Source organism: Rattus norvegicus, chromosome 4 (assembly GCF_036323735.1).
Source record: "Rattus norvegicus strain BN/NHsdMcwi chromosome 4, GRCr8, whole genome shotgun sequence".
NCBI lineage: Eukaryota > Metazoa > Chordata > Mammalia > Rodentia > Muridae > Rattus > Rattus norvegicus.
The window spans coordinates 6,512,884-6,534,452 of record NC_086022.1 but is presented as its reverse complement, the minus strand read 5'-3'; the positions used below and the strand labels follow the sequence as shown (position 1 = coordinate 6,534,452).

General features: G+C 44.8%; 1 long non-coding RNA gene and 1 pseudogene across 1 annotated transcript; both read right to left on the bottom strand.

The window, feature by feature from the left end:
- Positions 1–4,561: 4,561 nt before the first annotated feature.
- LOC134486703 (uncharacterized) lies at positions 4,562–20,864 on the bottom strand. The gene is made up of 4 exons (XR_010066034.1): positions 20,667–20,864; positions 20,112–20,212; positions 19,685–19,820; positions 4,562–4,693 (listed from the first exon to the last, which is right to left on the bottom strand). It is a non-coding gene; the product is annotated as an uncharacterized LOC134486703 (long non-coding RNA).
- LOC134486662 (large ribosomal subunit protein eL37-like) lies at positions 13,490–14,944 on the bottom strand (annotated as a pseudogene).
- Positions 20,865–21,569: the final 705 nt, after the last annotated feature.

Genomic DNA, 21,569 nt, shown 5'->3' with positions numbered 1-21,569 from the left:
ACGTATTACACTGCGACATTCTGTAAATGAGATAATGATACATAAACCCGATGATCGATGTGACGGGCCTGGATGTCTTCTCTAAATTAGCTGCTCACATCGACTACTAATAATGTGAGTTTATGAAAGCAATTTCGGCGCAATCGGCGAGAGGGTCTTCTTACTCTAATCAGCCTGCCTAGCTAATGGAAGAGGGGGTCAGGCTGAGCGTTATTGACACGCCCGTGCCCTTAAACCTGTTTCCCAATAAAGCTGATTAGTTTTTGTCAATTCATCAGCTAACTACTCTGGCTGGAAACACATCAAAGCTGTATTTGTTCAACGGAAGCAACAAGTCACAGATCAGCACCATTCCTGGGCCGGGCTGGTCAGCACCTGCCGCTGGGAGGGATGTCCGTGAGGCAGTCTCTGACTTGGGGAACTCTAAAATGAATATGGTAGGTAGAACTGCACCTCTTCCTTCCTTCCCTCAATCAGGGCTGTAGAGGGACTGGCTCCTGGATCTGGAAAGAGGGTACTTTATTATTCAAGTGGGACCAAGCCATCCTAGAGCCTGGGAGCTGTGGGCTGCAGGGGAATTGAGGAGAATCCCACGGTAGTTCTGAAAACGCTTCTTATCTCCCGATGTGCCCACAGAAGGAATAGGGAGGGCTTAGTGTAGGACGTCAGACCCCTTAGGCAGGTGGAGGCTTGTCTGCTGCATGCCGACCACCTCACTTCTACTCCAGTCCAAGGGAGGACCCTTCTGACTGATTTTTGGGGGAGAAACTTCAGCCTAGTGAAAATACACTTGGTCGGAATGTGAATTGTCCCCTCAGCCCCGTCAGTCAGCGCTGCAGGTGTGCTATGTGGTAGAGAAGAAGTGCCTCCCAGGGCACCCTCAGTTCTCTCCACTTCTTGACTGAGTCCAGTGACCTGTAGCCCTGGCCCTTGGGTGAAGAAAGGAAAACATGTACTGTCTCTTTAAGCCCCCAGCCAGGGCTGCCTCCAGGGCCCCATCCCCCTTCAATTTAATTTCATTAAAACAGAGCATGAATATTTCTATTAAACCTAAAATGAAATATGAAGCCATTTAGACTCTGCCTGCACCAATCACCCAGATTTATGACTTTTATTCATCACATCAAGAGCTTGGAAAAATGAATTTTCTTCACCCAGGAAGGAAATAAAACCTCAGGCTTGGTCATTTCCAGAAAGCTGTTAATTTGACCATGTGGTAATTACTTTCACAATTAACTAAAATACAAATCAACTTGACAAATTGGGCTAGTTTATATATTAATTAGCCTGCTTAAATTTATTCATTATGAAAAGACAATTTAAGGGGACCTGCAGTGTCTGTTTTATTGCAATAAATTATTGTAAGGAAATGGGACTAATAAGACATCATAATATTTAAAGATATAGTACATGCATGGGGCTGTGCTTTATTGACAATTTCATTTTCCAATTAGTAATTTTGTTGTAATATATCTGCGGACCCCGGACTCCTGGCCAGGGAGACAGGATCCCCCAGGACTAGGGTGGTCAGAGTGACGGGTCAGAGACGCTGGCGTGAAGATAGGTCCAGCAAGCAGCAAGCGGGTCGGCTCCCAAGAAAGCCCTGCGGTGCAGTGAGCAAGTTGGGCGCAGCGGACTCAGACCAGGACTACTCCTCCCTGCAGGTCGCGGGGCTGATTTAATAGAATGTCGATAGAATCATTCGATGCCTTTTAGCTTGTGATCTTTATAAATGTCCCTCTATTAAATTAGAAAATGATTCTCTTCTCGTTTAATTGTATTCTTTCGTTTCTTATTTCCAATTAATTAGTCCTATCGACGTTGCAATATTTTAAGTGACTCGAGTCCGTTTCCAGTTAGAATATATGGGTCAACGCATTCTGTTTTATATTCGACAGAACTATATAATGTGGGTTTTAACTACTCATCCCCATCTGTCTTAAACACCTAGCCCTCTTGGGTCTCCTTCCTGGGGTCTGTGGGCCCCACGGCCCCTCTTAGCTTCCCTGATCCTGAATGCAGAGTTCAGTCCGAAAGGTCAGCTGCCAGAACCTTTGGAACTTTTTGTTTTTAACGCGTCCATCTTATTGGGTCCGGGACAAGCAGGTCTGTAGAAGGTATCAGCGGTTCAATATTTGAAGGTTTATGTTCCCTGAAAGTGGGGGAAAATGAGGATGCTGGGCCGTGGTGGTCCCTGTCCCCTAGTGCCCTCTCTGGTCCACCAATTCCTGCCTTCCTCCTAGCCCAAGGGCAGCTTCCCCAGCACTCCGCACAGCTCACACAGTTCATTCGCTGGCTGCCTGGTGATGTAGGAGGGTCTGCTGATCGCCTACCGCAGCAGGTGGGCTCCTCAACACCCTTCCGAGCACTCTAGCCCCGCTGTTTATCAGGTTGCAGGGAGACAGGCACATTTTCCTTGTTTGCTCTCCCCTAGTTCAGGTGTCCGTGTGAGACTTGGAGTATGGCATCTGTCAAACCAAAGGCCAAAAAGCCTCTTTTCTCCACATCCTGGGAGCATGAAGTTAAGAAAATGTCTACTTCGGGTTAGGAATCGCCTCTCACGAGTCCTCAGCTTCTTTCTTCCTAGGGTAGAAAGGACCATGCCCAAGCAGCATGGTTTGTCATTTTACCTGGATTTATCTCTGCAAAGGCCTATGTCCCCTCTTCCTCAGCAACAGCCAGGCAAGAAGACTTCCTGTTCTTAGTCACAGGCCTGCTGACTGGCTCAGGTTTTTGTCATTCAAAATCTCTACATTCCAAGCTTTTTGGCACACTAGATAAAATGAGGTAAGTGGCTTCCCTCCAGACTTAGACCTCTTTCCTAAGGCACTTAGGTGCTCCTTCCAACAGTAGTGTGTGTGTGTGTGTGTGTGTGTGTGTGTGTGTGTGTGTGTGGCAACTTTTCTACAATCACATTTTTTTTCTGAAGAATACTTTTTATTGATTCTTTGGGAGTTTCCAGAGAATCCCTTCCCAGTACTTTCTGTGCCTCCTCTTGTGATATCTCCCCACTAAAAAAATGTAAAAAATAAAAATAAGAAAAAAAATAATCAAGTTCACTTTGTGTTGTTATCTATATACTCACTTGGACATGGTGAAACTATCAGTGGCCTGCCCCTTAAATAGAACTGAGTGCTCCCCCTCCAACGCCACCTTCAGAAGGTATCAATTGTGGAGAGCTACACTTCAGCATCCTCAAAACAGTTGTTAAGAGTTCTGTTCAGTGACTTCCAGTCTATGCTGTCACATTTTAGGGGTGAGGGTGAGGGGGTGGAGGTGGGGGTAGGGGTTGTCACAGAAGCCTTCCATGTCCCTCTGAACTGTATATCTTCAGTCATCGATATTACAGCAAATATAGCCTCTCTGTTCTTTACAGTCAGCAGGGGCACTGAGCATGGGCCTCCACAGTTTCTGGCAACAGCACTGACCACTACATCAGTTCCCTGCAACAGTAGGAGTAGCAACACAGACAAGGCTCTCAGAGGCTGTCCTGATCCTAGACCTCAACATGACCCCAGGTGACAGCAGGGTCCAGGACAGCCACAGGACTTCAGGTACAACCACATTTTTAAGAGAAGGTGGAATTTAGGTCTCTTGGAGAGGGTAGCTCATAGCTTTAGTGCTTGGCAGGATGTGAGCAGACCTTCTCAGAAGTTTCCAGTGTTAGCACCTACAGCAGGGAAACCTTCCCAAAGGACTTGCAGGCATCCCTTAATTCTCCCTCCCCCCCCAGCAGGAAAGCCTTCTTTGCTAACTGCATTTCTCTGGTGTGCGTCCACTGCCAACCTAGAGTGGATAATACATTCAGCAAGTTCAGAACCCCAACTGACCAACATCTGCCAGCCTGGCAGTTCCTCCTCCACCCTGGACCAGAGCTAGGTCAGGCAGGGGGAACTACTTCTCAGGGGATGCTCTCAATCTGATGTGATTAGAGCAGCTGCCTGAGACAAGCTAGAGCTGTTTGCCACAGCTCACTTGCCAGAAGAGAGCAAAATCACTTTCCTGCCTCTCGGTGTTCAATGTTCGTCCACCATACTTCACTGGTACCTCCCTGTTTCAGCTCTCTTGCCCACAGCTAGGCTGTTTAACATGATCTAAGCTAGAAAGAACTTTTAAGGTCCTCTGTGTGGCCAGCTTGGTTCTAAGAAGACCATTTCTGTACTGGAGGACCATAAGCCTTTTGGAGGAGGACCAGTTCGTGTGAAAAAAAAATAGGGAACAAAAGAAGGGTTAGGAGGAGAAAGGGAGAAGTGCTTCTGGGAGAGCCAAACACAGAGCCTGGTGTTTATCTGTGATGGGTTGTCATAGAAAGTCCTCCCAGAATGCACTGGGAGGCAGCACCTATTCCTTCCACTTATGTCCGACCTGTCTTCTTACTTCCCACATAACTTAACTTGTCGACTGGCTTTTTATCTTTAGGTTTCAATTTCAGCATTCTGAAATTTTTACCTTGCCATCTCCAGAGTCATTTTGACAGCATTAAATAACCAAATGTAAGGGAAGCATTTTCATTTGTAGTTTTTAACAGATGACGAAAGCTCATGGAGAAGCAGTTCAAACCAGCTGAAACTCCTTCCTAAATTTATTTTTAAGCCAAGTGGTGGTTGTGCACTTGGGAGGAAGAGGCAGGTGGATCTCTATTCAAGGCCAGCCTTGTCTTCAGAGTGAGTTTCAGGACAGCCACAAAGAAACCCTGTGTGGAAAAACAAATATTATTAACTTTTTAGCTACGCACTTTACTTTCGTTTAAAGCACTCGTTTGAGTGCTTTGTCCACATATTAGCACCTCAGAAACTCGTTGACTCTCCCTAAGCTGATGATTGGAAGCCACCCTTGGGAGCCAGACTCATCTTCTGAAGTGCTAAGGCGCCTCTCCAGCCCATCTGTGACTGCTGTGTGTGATCAGCCCCACTTTACACACAGGAGACAGGGTTACTTCATTTTTCCCAAATCACACATTCGTTGAGTGGCATAGCCCGAGTTTGAATCCAATCTGTTCTGATCTCAGGCCTTGTCTTGATCTTGGTCCAGGTCCTTCAATGGCTGGGTACTGAGGGGAGACTTTGGACAGGAGAGGTGTGACCTGTGACCTGTAAGCTGACACAACACTTGTCACAACCCCAGCTGCCTCTAAGATCTTAGCCTCAGTCTCTGTCACTCAAGAGTTGCTGGTTTGGCTGAGTGTAGTTCAGTGGCCTGAGTGTTTGCATACCTTGTATGAACAGAAAGCTTTCCACTCCTGGGTCTACAAAGCGGGAGAGAAAGATTCCAACCAGCGATGCAGCTGCAGAAATAGGATTTAAAACTCACCATGCAACCCTTAGTGAAGTAATGGTTGTAGGCAAACAGAGAGGGGCTCCTCCTTTATTTAAAAAATAAAGTCACAAGTTAACCACCTGTGTGTTTGCAACATTTTATGATACCAAGTGGTGGGAGTGGAGGTGATCTGTGTGGAGCACCCCAGTGCAGCAGTCAGTTGGGAGAAGGAGTGTGATTAGCCAAGGCTGTAGGGATGCTGATGGGAGGACAGAAAGAGGATGAGCAGGCAGGGCAGGAGGCTAGGAGATAGCTCCTTCACTGGACACAACTCCCGAAGGGCACATGTTAAACATAAACGCACATAAAGATTTTAATATAAAATCCAAAATGCAGATTATAGAAAAGTAAGCAGAAGAACAGAACTAATAGTCATTAGAGGAGAGTAGGGGTTTTAAGGGAATAATTGGCAAATCCACAAAAAATGAGATGAACAGTAGGATTGTGTGTGTGTGTGTGTGTGTGTGTGTGTGTGTGTGTGTGTTATATCACCACAGTCACTTGTTCTGTGTGCACCCACGTGTGTCCTGCCAAGCAGCTGGTACCTGGCAAGCTGCCGGCACCACATTTGCACCTCTGGAATCCATTCCTTTTGTTTAATTAGAAGTCTGTACCCTCAGAGCAGGTTGTGCAGTATAAACAGCATTCTACTCTCAGTCTGATAGTTTGATTCTGAGGGCAAGGCTTCCTTTGTGTAACTTACCAGAATGCCTTTGTGCTCTATCCATTTCAGATCAAGGGAAAAATGGAGTTCCTTCTATTTATGGCTGGATGATATTCAGCAGTGAGCACACTCTGGCATCTGGTAAGTTTTTCCTGTTGTGGCTGTTCTGAATATTTTTACAATGGACACAGGGACGCAGATACCACTTAAGATGTTGGCTTGATTCCTTTTGGAAAATGCTGCTGGGTCGCATGGCAATTTTATTTTTACATTTTTGAGGAATCTTCCTGCCATTCATTCTAGTAGGAATAAGTTACACGCCCACGGTGGTGTGCATAAGTTCACTTTCCTCCACATTCTTTCCAACACAGGCCTCTTGTCTTTATGTCTTTATGATTACAGCCCTTCTAGAAGGTGCTTTTGACCTGTGTCTCCTTGGAGGCTGGCGTGGGGGTTGGGGGTGTGATGAGCTGCTTTTCTTTTCTGTACTTGGCCATTTGTGTTTGCTGTGGGAAGGTGTCTGTTCAGGTCTTCTGTCTGTTCAGGGATGCTTCCTCTCACTGAATAGCGACCTTTTCATCTGCTCGGAGAGGTTTTATAATACCATCTGTCTATTTTCATATTTGTTGTTCATATGTTTATGTTTTAAAGACTTATTGTTTTGTGTGTACATGTATAAGTATTATGCCTACGTGTATGACTATTTACTGCATGCATATCTACTGACCTCAGAGACCACAAGAGGATAGCAGATGCCCTTGGGACCCACGGTAGAACCGCTTTGTGTTGTTGGCTGTCTGGAGCAGCAGTCAGCGCTCCTAACCACCGAGCTGTCTTTCAACCCCCTATACTTATAGATAAACACATTAAAACAAAAACCATTTCCAAGATTGGTTTTAAGGAATTTTCTTTGGGATTGGAAAGATGGTTCAGCAATTAAGAGAACTGGTTGCTCTTCCAGATGACTGGGTTCATTTCCCAGTACCCACATGGTAGCTCACAATTGTCTATAACTTTAGTTCCAGGGAAACCAACATCCTCTTCTGACCTTTATAGCACCAGACACATAGGGTACACATATATACCTACAAACAATACATCCATACACACAAACTAATTTTCCTTTCTGTAGCCTTAGCAGTCCTGAACTTGCTCTGTAGATCAGACTGGCCTTGAACTTATAGAGATCTGCCTGCCTCTGCCTCCCAAGTGCTGGGACTAAAGGCATGTGCTACCATCTCCTGCATAAACTAAAATTTAAAAAGAAAAGAAGGCAGTGAGAAAAAGAGAAGGAGGATGTTTTCTTTAAGAATTGTGTAGGTTGGGGTTGGGGATTTAGCTCAGCAATAGAGCGCTTGCCTAGCAAGGGCAAGGCCCTGGGTTCGATCCCCAGCTCAAAAAAAAAAAAAAAAGAATTGTATAGGTACAGGTCTCATATTTAAGTTTTTAATCCATTTGAAGTTAATTTTTGTGGTGGTTGATGCTGAAAAGCCCTGTTCACTCTTCTGCTTAGAGACACGTAGTTTCAACATTGCCTTTTTTTTTTTTTTCGGAGCTGGGGACCAAACCCAGGGCCTTGAGCTTGCTAGGCAAGTGCTCTACCACTGAGCTAAATCCCCAACCCAACATTGCCCTTTCAAGTCCCAAATCTTAGCACCCAGATCAGATACTGGTTAAATATGAACATACGGGCTTATTTCTGGGTCCTTGATTCTGTTCCATTGGTCCAAATGTCTATCTGTAGATGATACCATACTGTTTTGATGATAGTAGTTTTCTAATATAGCTTGAAATCAGAGTGTGACGTCTCCTTGTTTTTGGTTATTTGAGGTTTGTTATGATCTTTTCTTTTCTTTCTTTCCTTCCTTCTTTCTTTTTTTTACTGTTACTTTTTGTTTAAAATGTTTTAAGTTTGTTTATGTCATTTTTTATATGAATGAGTGTTTTGTCTGTATCTATATATGGGCACTAAGTACACGTATGTCTTGTGCCTGCAGAAGCCAGAAGTGGGTGCAGGATCTTCTGGAACTGGAGTTATGGATGGTTCTTTACTACCATGTGGGTTCTGGGAACCAAATTCAGATCCTCAAAAAGAGCAGCTAATGCTCTTCTTAACCACTGAGCTACCTCTCCAATCCCTGTTTGATTTTTTTGGGGGGGGGCGGGGAGGGGAAGGGAACAATCTTCCATTCTGCAAATGCGAATGGATTCATTTGTAATCTGGGCTAGCCTTGAACTCATGGCAATCTTTCTTCCTCAGACTTACAATATCTGAGATTACAGGCATGACACACTGTATCATTGAATCATGAGATCTTTCTGGGCAATAAGACATCTTTCAGTCTGAATTCAGATGCATGAATTTGGCCCTTCTCTCTGTGATATCTGGCTTATTGTTTGTAGCCTTCTGTATCCTTCATTGGTGGTTTATGGTTTCAAGGTATGTAACCTTTCAACTCTGTTGAATCTATGCAAAAGTATCTTCTCCCTCTTCTTTCTTTCCCCCTCCATTCTCTTCCTCCTTTCTTCCTTCCCCTTACTTTTCTTCTTCTTTCTTTGTCTTCTGGGTTTTTGTTGTTTGTTTGTTTGTTTGTTTGTTTTTTCAAACAGGGTCTCTCTGTCTAGTCTTGGCCGTTTTGGAACTTACAGAGATTCACCAGCTTCTGTCTCTTTGGTGCTAGAATTAAGATGTGCACTTGGCTATTTTTCTTTTTCTTTATTTTTTGGTATTAGTACAGACGATATTGTTTTAATTGCCTTTTCAGCTGATCCATGACTGTATGTAGAGATGTTGCTGCTGATTCTTTTAAATAGTTATTACATTCTTTGTGTATAGTGTGTGTGGTCTGTATCATATGGTGTGTGTGTGTGTGTATGTGTGTGTGTGAGTGAGAGAGAGAGAGAGAGAGAGAGAGAGAGAGAGAGAGAGAGAGAGAGTATTGTGTAGTGTAGTATAGGGCATGCACATGTCACTGCTTGTGTAGAAGTCAGAGGATGACTTATAGGAGTTGGGTCTCTCCTTCTACCATGTCCATTGAACTCAGGTCCTCAGGCTTAAGTGGCAAGAACTTTTACCCACTAAGCTGTCTCACCAACTCTTGAACAATCCTTTCAGTGTATTTTTTTTAAAATTAAGTTCACTGGTATTCTGTTGCTGTTTTTGCATCTCTGGGTATTTGGGATTTCCTTTTTCTTATAGTGTTCTAATCTGATTTTGATGCTCTTTGGAGTGCTGGATTTCTTTCTTCTGACTACAGTCTCTCTCTCTCTCTCTCTCTCTCTCTCTCTCTCTCTCTCTCTCCCTCTCTCCCTCTCTCCCTCTCTCCCTCTCTCCCTCTCTCCCTTTTGCTTTTTCAAGATAAGGCTGTCCTGGAACTTGCTTTGTAGAGCAGGCTGGCCTTAAACACATAGATCTGCCTGCCTCTGCCTCCTGAGCACTGGGATTAAAGGTGTGCACCACCCCATGCCAAGAAGAGCTCTGAATTTCTAAAGTGAGTGGAGGTACTTTCTAAAGGAGAAATTTTAAAACATTATTTATTTTATTTTATGTATATGAATATTTTGCATATATATGGATGTGTTAATAAATATACATTAGCATGAACACATATATGAATATATATACACATATACACATATGGGCCATATGAATGTCTGTTGCCTGAGAAAGCCAAAGAAGGCATAGATTCCTGGGAATGGAGTTACAGAAGACTACAAGCCTTGTGGGGGCTGGAAACCGAAGCACAGTCTTCTGCAAGGACAGCCAGTGCTAACTGCTAAGCCAATTCTCCGAACCCAAAAGACATTAAAAGAAAAAAAATTTTTGTGGGTACTGGGGTCCAAATTTAAGACCTAGTGCTTGCACAGTGAATACCTGCTGACCTATTTATCTCACTCAAAAGATACATTTTGGTGGCTTTGTCTAGTTGAGTATCATGATCTCAACAAGGGGCAGGCTTTCCAGTCCCCTCTCACTACATTCAGGTATGTGTGTATGAGGGAGACAGGTCCTGGGGGTGGACAGCCAGACATTGTCTTAGATGAGAGGTAGTAACCCAGGAGCTAGCCCCAGCAATCAGGGAAGGGCCAGGAGGTGAGGTTCAGGGCATGGTGATTATGAATGCTGACAAGCTGGTGATGAAGAGAGGGTTTGCCCACCTGCATTAAGATCCCATGAATCATTGACAAGAAACCAAACACCACTGGATCCATATAACAATTTGAACTCATACTGCTCCAAGTAAAATCAAATTAGAAGTCTTTCCCCAATTAGATTATGCAAACGCTGACACAGCTGAGCAGCACTTGGTGTTCGTGTGACAGCAACCCTGCCTTACACCTCACACAGCGAGGATATTCTCAAGCACACCCATCTCGACACCGGGTTGTGTCAACATTCTACCTCTAGATAATAAATATGAGACACAGCACACACTGCTTTTAATTGCATCGATAAACTGGGATTAACCCCCAAGTCAGGCTTCACTATTGCAATTAAATGTCCTCAAATAAATGGTTTCCTCAATAAACAAATGGAAGGGGCTGTGTTTGCCTTGAGTAATAGCAGGTGTAATATTTTACTGGCTAAAGCAAAGTATTAAGTGGAATCACTTGCAGGACCTGATTTATTCCCTGAGATTGGAAAGTCATCTTTCATACGTCATAGGCTGCTTTGGTACTGTATAAACAGCTAATGATATCTTAAATCAGGCCAGTTTGACCTTGCTTTTAAACCAGAGCTGCTGGGCCTTGGAAAACCAAGAGTGGGGGGGGGGGTCCTCCAGCAATCTGAAGTAGGCGACTGTCTTGAACACACAGCTGACTGCTCATTGGGGTTTAGTCTTTAGGTGCTAGGTTTCAAATTTCTACAAGGCATGCAGAACTGAGGACCTGGCACACAACCTAGTGGCTCTTTGTGGACTGTTCGATGATTGGTTGTCTGGTTGCTGTAGAGGTGTGTCCAACTTTGTGGACTGTTTGATGATTGGTTGTCTGGTTGCTGTAGTGGTGTGTCCAACTTGCAGCCAAAGATACCTACAAATGCTACCTAACACAAACTTGTAAGCATGTGTAAAACATCAGGAGGTGAGGCAGGTGTGTGTGCCTGTGTGCGTGTGTGTGTGTGTGTGTGTGTGTGTGTGTGTGTGTGTGTGTGTGTGCGCGTGTGTATGTGTGTGCTTAGCAAGATTCCCAAGGGTGACCTTTGTGTGTTGAGCACCCCTTTGGCCACAGAATAAAGCAGATGTTCATTCTGGTTCCTATTGAGATCTTACCTTTTATGACCTCTAAACTCTCTTGGTGAAATTTTACAAGGAATTCTTTTTCCTTGTTGTTTTTTGTTTGTTTTGTTTTTGTTTCTGGTGTTGTTGGCTTTTCTTTCTTTTTTTGTAAAAGATAGATTTATTTTTTTTTTAATTTTTTTTTTCGGAGCTGGGGACCGAACCCAGGGCCTTGTGTTTGCTAGGCAAGCGCTCTACCACTAAGCTAAATCCCCAACCCCTTATTTATTTATTTAATGTATGTGAGTACACTGTAGCTCTCTTTAGACACACCAGAAGAAATCCTATTACAGATAGTTTGTGAGACACCATGTGGTTGCTGGGAATTGAACTCAGGACCTCTAGAAGAGCAGTCAGTGCTCTTAACCACTGAGCCATCTCTCCAGCCTGTTTTTTTGTTTTTCGAGACAGGATTTCTCTGTGTAATAACTCTGGCTGTTCTGAAACTCCCTCTGTAGAACAGGTTAACCTTGAATTCACAAAGATCTGCCTGCCTCTGCCTCCCAAGTGTGTGCCACCACCATCCGGCAATTAGGATGTCCCTAGGTGGGTTGTTTTGTTTTTGAGACAGAATTTTACTATATAGTCCAGGCTGGTTGGCAACTCATTACATAGCTCAGGCTGGCATTCAACTTGCAGTAATCCTCCAGTTTCAGCTTCCCAAGTGGTGGGCCTGAGCTACCACTTCACAAGGAATTTGTAAAAGTCAAGTTTATTTCTATCACAATCAAGTCAAGTTTATTTCTTTGTTTTAGCATTTTGGAAAGAGCGTAGGCTTTGCTGGTTCTAAGATTCATAGCCTGAGCCAGCCTGAGCCCAGGACAGTATATACCAGGGGCTGGGCAGTGAGAGCAGAGTATATGTCCTTGGGGGTGAGAACTTCTAATGAATAATACCTAATCTTCCACAGAGTAGAGTGGAGCCAGCCATATGCTTTTAAGACATTTAATCTTATCTATGTATGCACATATTTACTTACTTTCTGTGTATGGAGTGTGGGGGATGAAGCGCATATAAGGTCAGAGGACAACTTGTAGGAGTCTATTGTCCATTACGTAGACCCCAGGGATTAAACTCAAGTTGCCTTTTGAGTTTGTGTATTCTTTTAGTCTGTGTTTTCTTGTTTGTTTGTTTTTTAATGAAAATTTACTATGAGAGTTTGTTTCAATGCCCTCTTCTAGCCTTTGTGGGCACCATGCAGCAAAATACTCATACATATAAAATAAAATAAAACAAAACAAAGTAAATTGCAATAGATTTATCTGTCATTATCTTTCTGTAGTTTATTTACTTGGCAGCTCCTTCTTCCTCTCCTTCTCTTCTGCCTTTCCTCCTCTTCCTCCTCCCCCTCCTCCCCCCTCCCACCCTCCTTCTCCACTTCCTCCTCTTCTTCTTCTTCTTTTGAGTCAGGGTCTCACTCTATAACCCTGCTATCCTAGAACTCACTATGTAGACCAGGCTGGTCTCAGCCTCACAGAGACCCACTTGTCTCTACCTGTCAAGTGCTGGAATTAAAGGAGCGTGCCACTGTGCCCTAAGTTTTGTACTGGGAAGCACTCACCTGAAAATCTAGTAGTTGCATATCAATCTATTTAAAATAAAGCATTATATTTGACAACCTACCAAGCAAATCTGGGGATTCTTTCTGGTCCATGGGACAGAGACCCTCTGAGCTGTCCCCTCCTGTGAGTTGCCCGTACATCAGAGATCTAAGCCCTTATTAGGGTTATTGATTTAAAGAGCAATTCAGGACAGATTTTATTAATATTCTCAACATTGGCATCACTGTCACCTTTCCTCATCCTAAATGATGTCTGGTTAGTGACTCTCTCATAATTATATCACCAGCAAGAGAAGGTACCTGCTCGGCTGCAGCCAGTCAAAAATATGCATAAACATTACCTTCCTTTTAACTGACAGCCTAGAACTTAAAAGATATTCCTTTCCAAACTGTTATAAAACGTTTTTAGATGATAAGTGCTATCAGATGGAAATAAAATATTTAACACACAGAACCTCTTCCTGAATATGAATATATCTACAGATAATTGTAAGCTCCTAGGAATACTTGATGGGAAATATATTGATAATACAATTTTTCTTTGCAAAGATATTGTAATGATTGCAAATTTGATTTGATAATTAAATTAATAAGGACTGTTAGATTCCAACATGGGCCTCTTAGTGATATACAGAGCTAATAATATCTGTCTTTCCAGCTAAAGAGGTTTTAAAAGACTGTGTCAGGTGACCTCCACCAGTGTTTCTTTGCCCTTTGGAGTTAAGTGTGTCAAGTGTCATTCTTGAAAATTTTCATGAGAAAACAAAATGTTCCACTAATTCTCTTATTTTCGTGTTAAAAATAAAGTATTTAACAGAGGAGATGGAAAGAAGGCTCGTGTGAGGTACCACGTACACGCCTGGGACTGCGCTCTTTCCAGACTATCAGCACAATGTTAACTCGGCTCACTTCACAGCTCCAGGGAGGAAGGCTCAGAGAGGCTGGTAGCCTGCTAAGGTAGTTGATCTGCTGCTTCCAAGCACGAACCCTTGGTTGGAAGTGAGGGTGGATGGGGTGGCTGTGTGCTGGAGACACGGTTCCCCGAATGGGGCACCCAGGTCTGTTGGATTCTACTCATATTGACTTTGGGAGTTTCCAACCTCGGTCTCTCTAGCTGTGACCAGGTGTCCTGATGGCTTTTCCAGATTGGCTCTTGCTTGGTTTTTGAGCAAGTAATGAGTGGTTGAGCAATTCAGGGGACTGCTCTGCCAGGCCCTAGAGGACGGGAATCTTCTAATGATGTTCTCTTGGTCTCTGTTTTTTTCACACTGTCCAAGCTAAAGAATTCCCTAATCACAGAAGCCATGTAGGGTCCAAAAGCAGGGCAGTCCCACAGAATGAGGTGGCTTAGGCTTTTTGGCTGGAACTATAGAGATGGTGTGAAGCAGAGCAAAGATGGAAGCCATGTGTCTCTGATTCTTTATTATTATTATTATTATTATTATTGTTGTTGTTGTTGTTGTTGTTGTTTTATTATTGGGTAGTTTATTTATGCTTCTTTTTTTTTTAGATTTTTTGTTTGTTTTTAGGTTTCTTTTTAAAGATTTATTCATTTATTACATATAAGTACACTGTAGCTATCTTCAGATACACCAGAAGAGGGCATCGGATCTTTACAGATGGTTGTGAGCCACCATGTGGTCGCTGGGAATTGAACTCAGGACCTCTGGAAGAGCAGTCGGGGCTCTTAACCTCTGAGCGCTCTCTCCAGCCCCCGTTTTTTAGTTTTTTTTAAACCAGAGCATTTATTTTATGACGGATTGAAATCCTCGAGATAAACTGGATGCTTCCACAGCTGCCCTCTTGGGTTTAGGTGTTGCTCCTTCACGGAGTCCATGTCTGAATCTGCGGTAGACAGTCTTTAGGGGCCTCATCCGACCAGTCCCGGTAGTGTTTCATCTCTTAGCCTTGGCACTCCAGTTATACTTTCTCTTGTGCTTGGCAGGGTAGCCACATTTGCCATAGGTCGATTTCTGAAGATGGTAGGCCTTAGAGCCACAATGGCAATTGCGACACTTTCCAAAGGATGGCGTTCCTTTCATCATCTTGCTTCTACCGGCGAGGCCAAAGAGACCAGAAGCACGTTTCAAATGTTATCCTATTTCCCAGTTTCCCTTCCGGAAACCCCCTATCCACTCCCCACTCCCCATGCTTCTATAAGGAAGCTCCCATCCACCCACTCCTGCCTCCCCACCCTGGCATTCCCCTACACTGGGGCATCGAGCCTTCACAGGACCAAGGGCCTCTCCTCCCATTGATTGCCCGACAAGGCCATCCTCTGTTACAAATGTGGCTGGAGCCATGGGTCCATCCCTGTATACTGTTGGGTTGGTGGTTTAGTCCCTGGGAGCTCTGGGGGATCTAGTTGGTTGATGTTGTTCTTCCTATGGTGTTGCCAACCCTTCAGTTCCTTCAGCTCTTTCTCTAACTCCTCCATTGGGGACCCCGTTCTCAGTCCAATGGTTGGCTGCAAGCATCCTCATCTGTATCATTAAGGCTCTGGCAGAGCCTCTCTGGAGACACCCATATCAGGCTCCTGTCAGCAAGCACTTCTTGGCATCTGCAATAATGACTGGGTTTGGTGTCTGATTATGGGATGGATCCCCAGGTGGGTCAGTCTCTGGATGACCTTTGCTTCATTCTCTGCTCCACTCTTTGTCTCCGTATTTCCTTTAGACAGGAGCAATTCTGGGTTAAAAATTTGGAGATGAGTGGGTGGCCCCATCCTTCAACTGGGAGCCTTGCCTAACCTTTGAATATAATTTTTACAGGTTTTCCCTCCCCTCTGTTGGGCATTTCAGCTAATCTCATCCCCATTGGGTCCTGGAAACCTCTTGCTTTCCTGGCATATGGGACTTGCAACCCCCAGCTCCCAGCTCCCATTGCTACACACCTCTGTTCAAATTCCTGATCTTTTGTATATCATCCCCATATCCTCCCACACCTGATCCTGCCCCCTTTTCCCTCTCCCCCTCCTCTCTTCCTCCCAAGTCCCTTCCACCATTGTCTCTGATTCTAAAGCCAGCACCTACATATGTGTCGAAAGAAAAAAAAAAGAAAGCATTTAATTGAGGGTTTGCTCACTTGTAAACCTTAGTTCATTGTCATCATGGCACTGGAGAAGTAGTTGAGAGTTACATCATGATCTGCAGGTAAACAGAGAAAGGAGAGAGAGAGAGAGAGAGAGAGAGAGAGAGAGAGAGAGAGAGAGAGAGAGAGAGAGAGAGAGAGAGAAACAAGAACACTGGCTGGGCATGGACTTTTGAAACCTTAAAGCCCACCCCCAGTAACACACTATCTCCAACAAGGACACACCTCCTAATCCTTCTCAGATAGTGCCACTCCCTGATGACTAAGTATTTAAATATATATGAGCCTGGGGGGGCACTTTTATTTAACCCACCACAGCATGGTCTGGTGTCCTGTCAGGAATAGGGTCAATCTCAGAGAAGAGCAGTAGCAGAAGCTAGATCAGAGGCTCTGAACCCTTATCAAACTGGCAGCTTCTGTAAGCCAATCACTAGGTTACTTGGGGTTGAATCCAGGCTTATATGCTAGGCGAATGCTGTACTTCTTAGCACATTCCCAACCACCATAAAACCTTACTGCTTCAGTGAACCGTTGGTATTGGTATTAACCCTTCCTTTCAGATGTACACAATGGGAAAAATCCTTGCTAGAGGAGTAGAATGTCCCATGGGAAAGCTTGTGTTAGCCCTAGGAATACAGATGCAGATGCACTGTCACTGGATCTAGAACCATGACTGCTTCCCTAAGGCAGCAATAGTGAATGGAGCAGGTGAGGCCACTGCTCCCAGTAACCCCAGCTTGGCAGGTGAGGTCTCTGAGCCAGTTGTGCTGGGTTCAAGGTCTGGCAGTTGTCACTGTGGAAATTTTCTCTGTGGTCTCTTATTTCTGTTGATCCCAAGTGGTCCCTGAATACTGCGGTGCCAGGATGAGGACCTTTGAGAATCTGGGTCTCAGAGGCCTCTCAGAGGGATGCAGGCTCAGGCCAGGAGAAGAGGGCTAGGTCAGGACATGAGTAAGGCCAGGAGAGAAAGGGGGAAGTGCCAACAGTCCCAGGCTGGAGCAAGAGTAGGAGCAGTCCTTGGCCCACAGTGAAGAATCAGGGACTTTGTCCAGTTACAAAAAGCTACTTTTCCTGCTAGCAGGTGGGAAATCAGGATATTCTAAAACAACTCAAATTTCACAGAGATGTCTGGAGCCTTGCAGCTTCAGGCTGTGCTCAAAGACTCATAACTCTGACAGGTTCCAGGTAGTAGAACCATCCAGAAGCACCAACAATTGACCCTTTTTATCTTCAGAAGACTTTTTAAATATTAAGTGCAATCTATCAAACAATGTTTTGTAGAAATTAATTTCCCAAGGGATTTTTCTATATTACTTTAATAGTTTTCCATTGACTGACTAATTTTTCAAATTGCAGTTTTACGAAAAAAAATACAAATATTCTTAGATGAAAAGTTTCTTGTTAGGAATAGCGCTTTCAGAGAGGTTTGCAATCTCTATGTCTGGGTTTATATACTGCCCTTCTATTGACACTACTTTTTGATTAATAGTGTGTAAAACATTCCCTAATGCATCAGCAGAATTAACTATGCAGACGCATTCAGGCACATGGACATTATATTGATGAAATGACGTTTTATTGACAAAATGACAGTTTAATACTGAGCTCTCCTGATGCTGTTTATTGCACCAATCGCCTTCATTCTGATAGTGAACCCGTCAAAGCAACTGTGATGTAAGTCTGTCCTGTTTTTGCCATGCTGTTTAGTAGATCAGTCTGAGCACCCTGTGACATAAACAGTATCTCTGTAGGTGTTCTAACTTCAGCTAATTTTTGTGGCCATCCTGCAGTGGTGGTTCTGGAATGTGTCCTGTCATGGCTTTCCTGCAAAGCTCTGGAGTCTGTCCCTCTGGAAGCCTCAGGCCTGCTTTCCCCTGGCTCATAGACATAGACCTCTGCTCCTGCAGGGCCACGGATCCAGACATGATCCTTGGCTACAGCATGGGCCAGGACCTCACCATGGCCTCATGTGGCAGCAAAAGCTATTCACGTCACTACCCTGTGTCTCCAGTTCTGCCTCCCTTCACAGTGCATAAATGCTTCCCTTTAGCTCCCACTTCTCCACCATTAATTTGCTCATTGTAGAGGATCCTGGGCCTCTGGTCAGCTGGGGTTATCTGGGTGTCCCTATTTATCTTTTTTTTTTTAAAGATTTTTTTTAAAGATTTATTTATTTATTTTATGTACAGCATTCTGCCTGCATATGTGACTGCAGGCCAGAAGAGGGCACCAGATCTCTTTATAGATGGTTGTGAGCCACCACGTGGTTGCTGGGAATTGAACTCATGCCCTCTGGAAGAGCAGTCAGTGCTCTTAACCGCTGAGCCATCTCTCCAGCCCCCCTATTTATCTTTTTTAAGATTTTTTTTATTTTTATTTTGTCTGTGTACCATGTGTGTTCCTGGTGCCTGTCTGTGAAGGCTGGAAGTGGAGTTGTAGTTCATTGTACACTGATATAGACTCTAGGAACAGAAACTGGGTCTTCACAGCCTGTATTTAAAAAAAAAAAAGAATACAAGAGCTACCTTTCTTTTTTCCATGGATATTCAGTTGTTCTTGCATCTGTTTAGAGCAGACTATCCCTTCGGTGTTGGCCTGTCTTAGTAACTCAGTAAAAACATGTTGACTATGCAAGTGAGGCTAGTCCCATTGACATGTGTTTATCCCATTCCATGACCAAGGCAACTCTCATAAAGGCAAACATTTCATTGGGGCTGGCTTACAGTTTCAAAGGTTCAGTTCATTATCATCATGGCAGGAAGCATGGTGGCATGCAGACAGACATGGTGCTAGAGGAGCAGCTGAAAGTTCTACATCTTAATCAGAAGGGAGCCAAGAGGCGTGTCTCATTCTACACAGGGCAGAGCCTTAGCATGGGGGCCTCCAAGTCCACCCCCACAGTGACACATTACCTCCAACAAGGCCACACTTATTCCAACAAGGCCACACATGTCATCCCCTGAGCCAACATATTGAGTTTACCACACCCACCTCAACTCTGTTTTGAACTCTGTAGCTTTGGGGTGTATTTTGGAATTCAGATGCTAAATTTCCTTGCTGTTTCTCCCCTGGCTACTGGCCATCTTCCATAGTCTGTGGACCCATTACACTTTAGCCCTGCTCTTCCATGACCCTGGAATTCCTCCCCCCAGGCTCAGAGCCTGTGGTGTTGCCAATTAATTCTTAGTTTGCATCTAGCAGTGGATTCTTCTTTTTTTTTTAAGATTTATTCATTTATTATATATAAGTACACTGTAGCTATCTTCAGATACATCAGAAGAGGGCATCGAATCTCTTTATAGATGGTTGTGAGCCACCATGTGGTTGCTGGGAATTGAACTCATGACCTCTGGAAGAGCAGTCGGGTGCTCTTAACCGCTGAGCCATCTCTCCAGCCCCATAGCAGTGGATTCTGTGGGTTACTCACATCTGGGATTCCAGATTTTCTCCAGTTTTCCCTGACTTTCCTTGTTTCTCCTTCTCAAACCTCTTTGCCAACCTCTCATTTCCTGTCTCTGGAACGGCTATCTCCATCCTCAAATCTCTTTCCAGTGTCAAGAGGTTTTCCTCAGGTCTCCTGTGTCTAAGTTACCTACATACAGACAATTCCAGCTTTTTGCATCTTCCCTGGCTTTTAGACTTCTGCATCCTACTATCACCAAATGTTTCCCAGCAGACCTGGTCTGTAGCCTCCTCTTCCTCCAGACATGCCTTTCTTCTGCTTAGGAAATAGTGACTCTGTGCTCCCACCACTGCTGCCAACCCCAGACTCACTTGTGCTGCTCCTTTGTGTTTCTGTCTAGTGTGTCAGCCGATTCTCTTAAGTCTATGAGAGCTTCCTCTGCAGTGACCTAACCTGCTCAGGCTACCATCCTCTCTGGAGAGCAGAGGCCCTGGCTGTGCCCATACCCTGGAAGAAAAGAAGGGAGTCAGTGTTTTCATTAGAATGGATGAATGTGGGAAGCAGAATAAAGCCCTAAAATCCCAAAGATGTCCAGACCCTAATCTCTAGTCATTTGGCAGAGGGCCAATAAACTAGCCTAAAACAAACAACAGCACTGAGCACTAAGCAGATAGGTTCCCAAAGTGGACCCCTAGAAAATATAAGGACTGTCTTAGTTAGTAGGGTCTTGTTGCTGTGAACAGACACCATGACCAATGTAAGTTTTATAAGGACAACATTTAATTAGGGCTGGCTTACAGGTTTAGAGGTTCAGTCCATTATCATCAAGGCAGGAGCAGGGCAGCATTGCCACATCCAGGCAGGCATGGTGCAGGAGGAGCTGAGCTCTACATCTTTGCCTGAAGGAAGCCGGAGCAGACTGAGCATCCTCAGGCAGCTAGGAGGAGGGTCTCCAAGCCCACCCCACAGTGACACACTTCCTCCAACAAGGCCACACCTTCTAATAGTGCCACTCCCTGGGCCAAGCATATGCAAACCCGCACAAGATCCCTTTCTCCCTCTGTCCCTCTCTCTCTACCTCTCTCCCTCTCTTCCTCTCTCCCTCTCCCTCTCCCCCTCTCTCCCTCTCTCCCTCTTTCTCTCCCTCCCTCTCTCTCCCTCTCTCCTCTCTCTCTCCCTCTCTCCCTCTCTCCTCTCTCTCCCTCTCTCCCTCTCTCCCTCTCTCCCTCTCTCCCTCTCTCCCTCTCTCTCTCTCTCCCTCTCTCCATCTCTCCCTCTCTCTCTCTCCCTCTCTCCTCTCTCTCCCTCTCTCCCTCTCTCCCTCTCTCCCTCCTTCCCTCCTTCCTCTTTCACCTCTCTTTTCAGTCTCTTCTTTCTTTTCTTCCTTCCTTCCCTCCCTTCTTTTCTTTCCTTGTGTTGGGTTTGGAACCCTAGGTCTTATAGGAAGGCCCATCAACTGCTCTTCCATTGAACCACAGCTTCATTCTCAAGCCTATGAATTCCTTCTCCTCCTCTTCTCTCCCCCGGGACAGGTCTTTCTGTGTGGTTCAGGTTCCGGTGTGACCTCATGCTCTGTAATTGTGTGTGGAGCAATCTTAGTTCCAAATGAGTTCACATACAAAGTTACCATGGTAAACGCAACAGCATTTTTTTTTAAAATATAATTCCGCCTTTAATATCATCACTGAGAACCACACAAGGCAGGTGGAACCAGTCTGTGCTAAGGTTCTTATCTGAGCAGGACTCAGAGACATGAAGATCTATGTGACTAAGTGAGGGGGAAAGACAGGAAACTGGAGGAGAAACAGGAAGTGAGGGGACATGTCCAGATGAGTGGAAGAAGACCAGGAAGGGAGGGGAGGAAGTAGACAGAAGTGGAGTAGAACAGGGTTAGGCATCTGTGAAGGACTGGGACAGCATCAAGCATGGAGGATGGGGTGGCAGTGTCTCAGACAGAAGAGAAAATGAGCCGTAGTTCACTGGGCCAGGAGGGTACCCAGAGTCTGTCCTGTGCTTACCTCTCATTTGGAAGGATTGGCTGGTAGAAGCTCTGAAGCAGGGCCCCAAAGGCCTGTTTCTTCCATCAGAGTAGCAGGGTAAACTACAGATGCTTTCTGAAGAGCTGTCCCAGGGGTCCTGGCAAGGCTGGTCTGTGCAGACTCATCCTGCTGGACCTAACACCCTCTACCCTGCTGCTGGGATCTTGCTCCAGGGCACTTGTTTAAGAACGTGCACATTTTCATGTCACAGACTTTG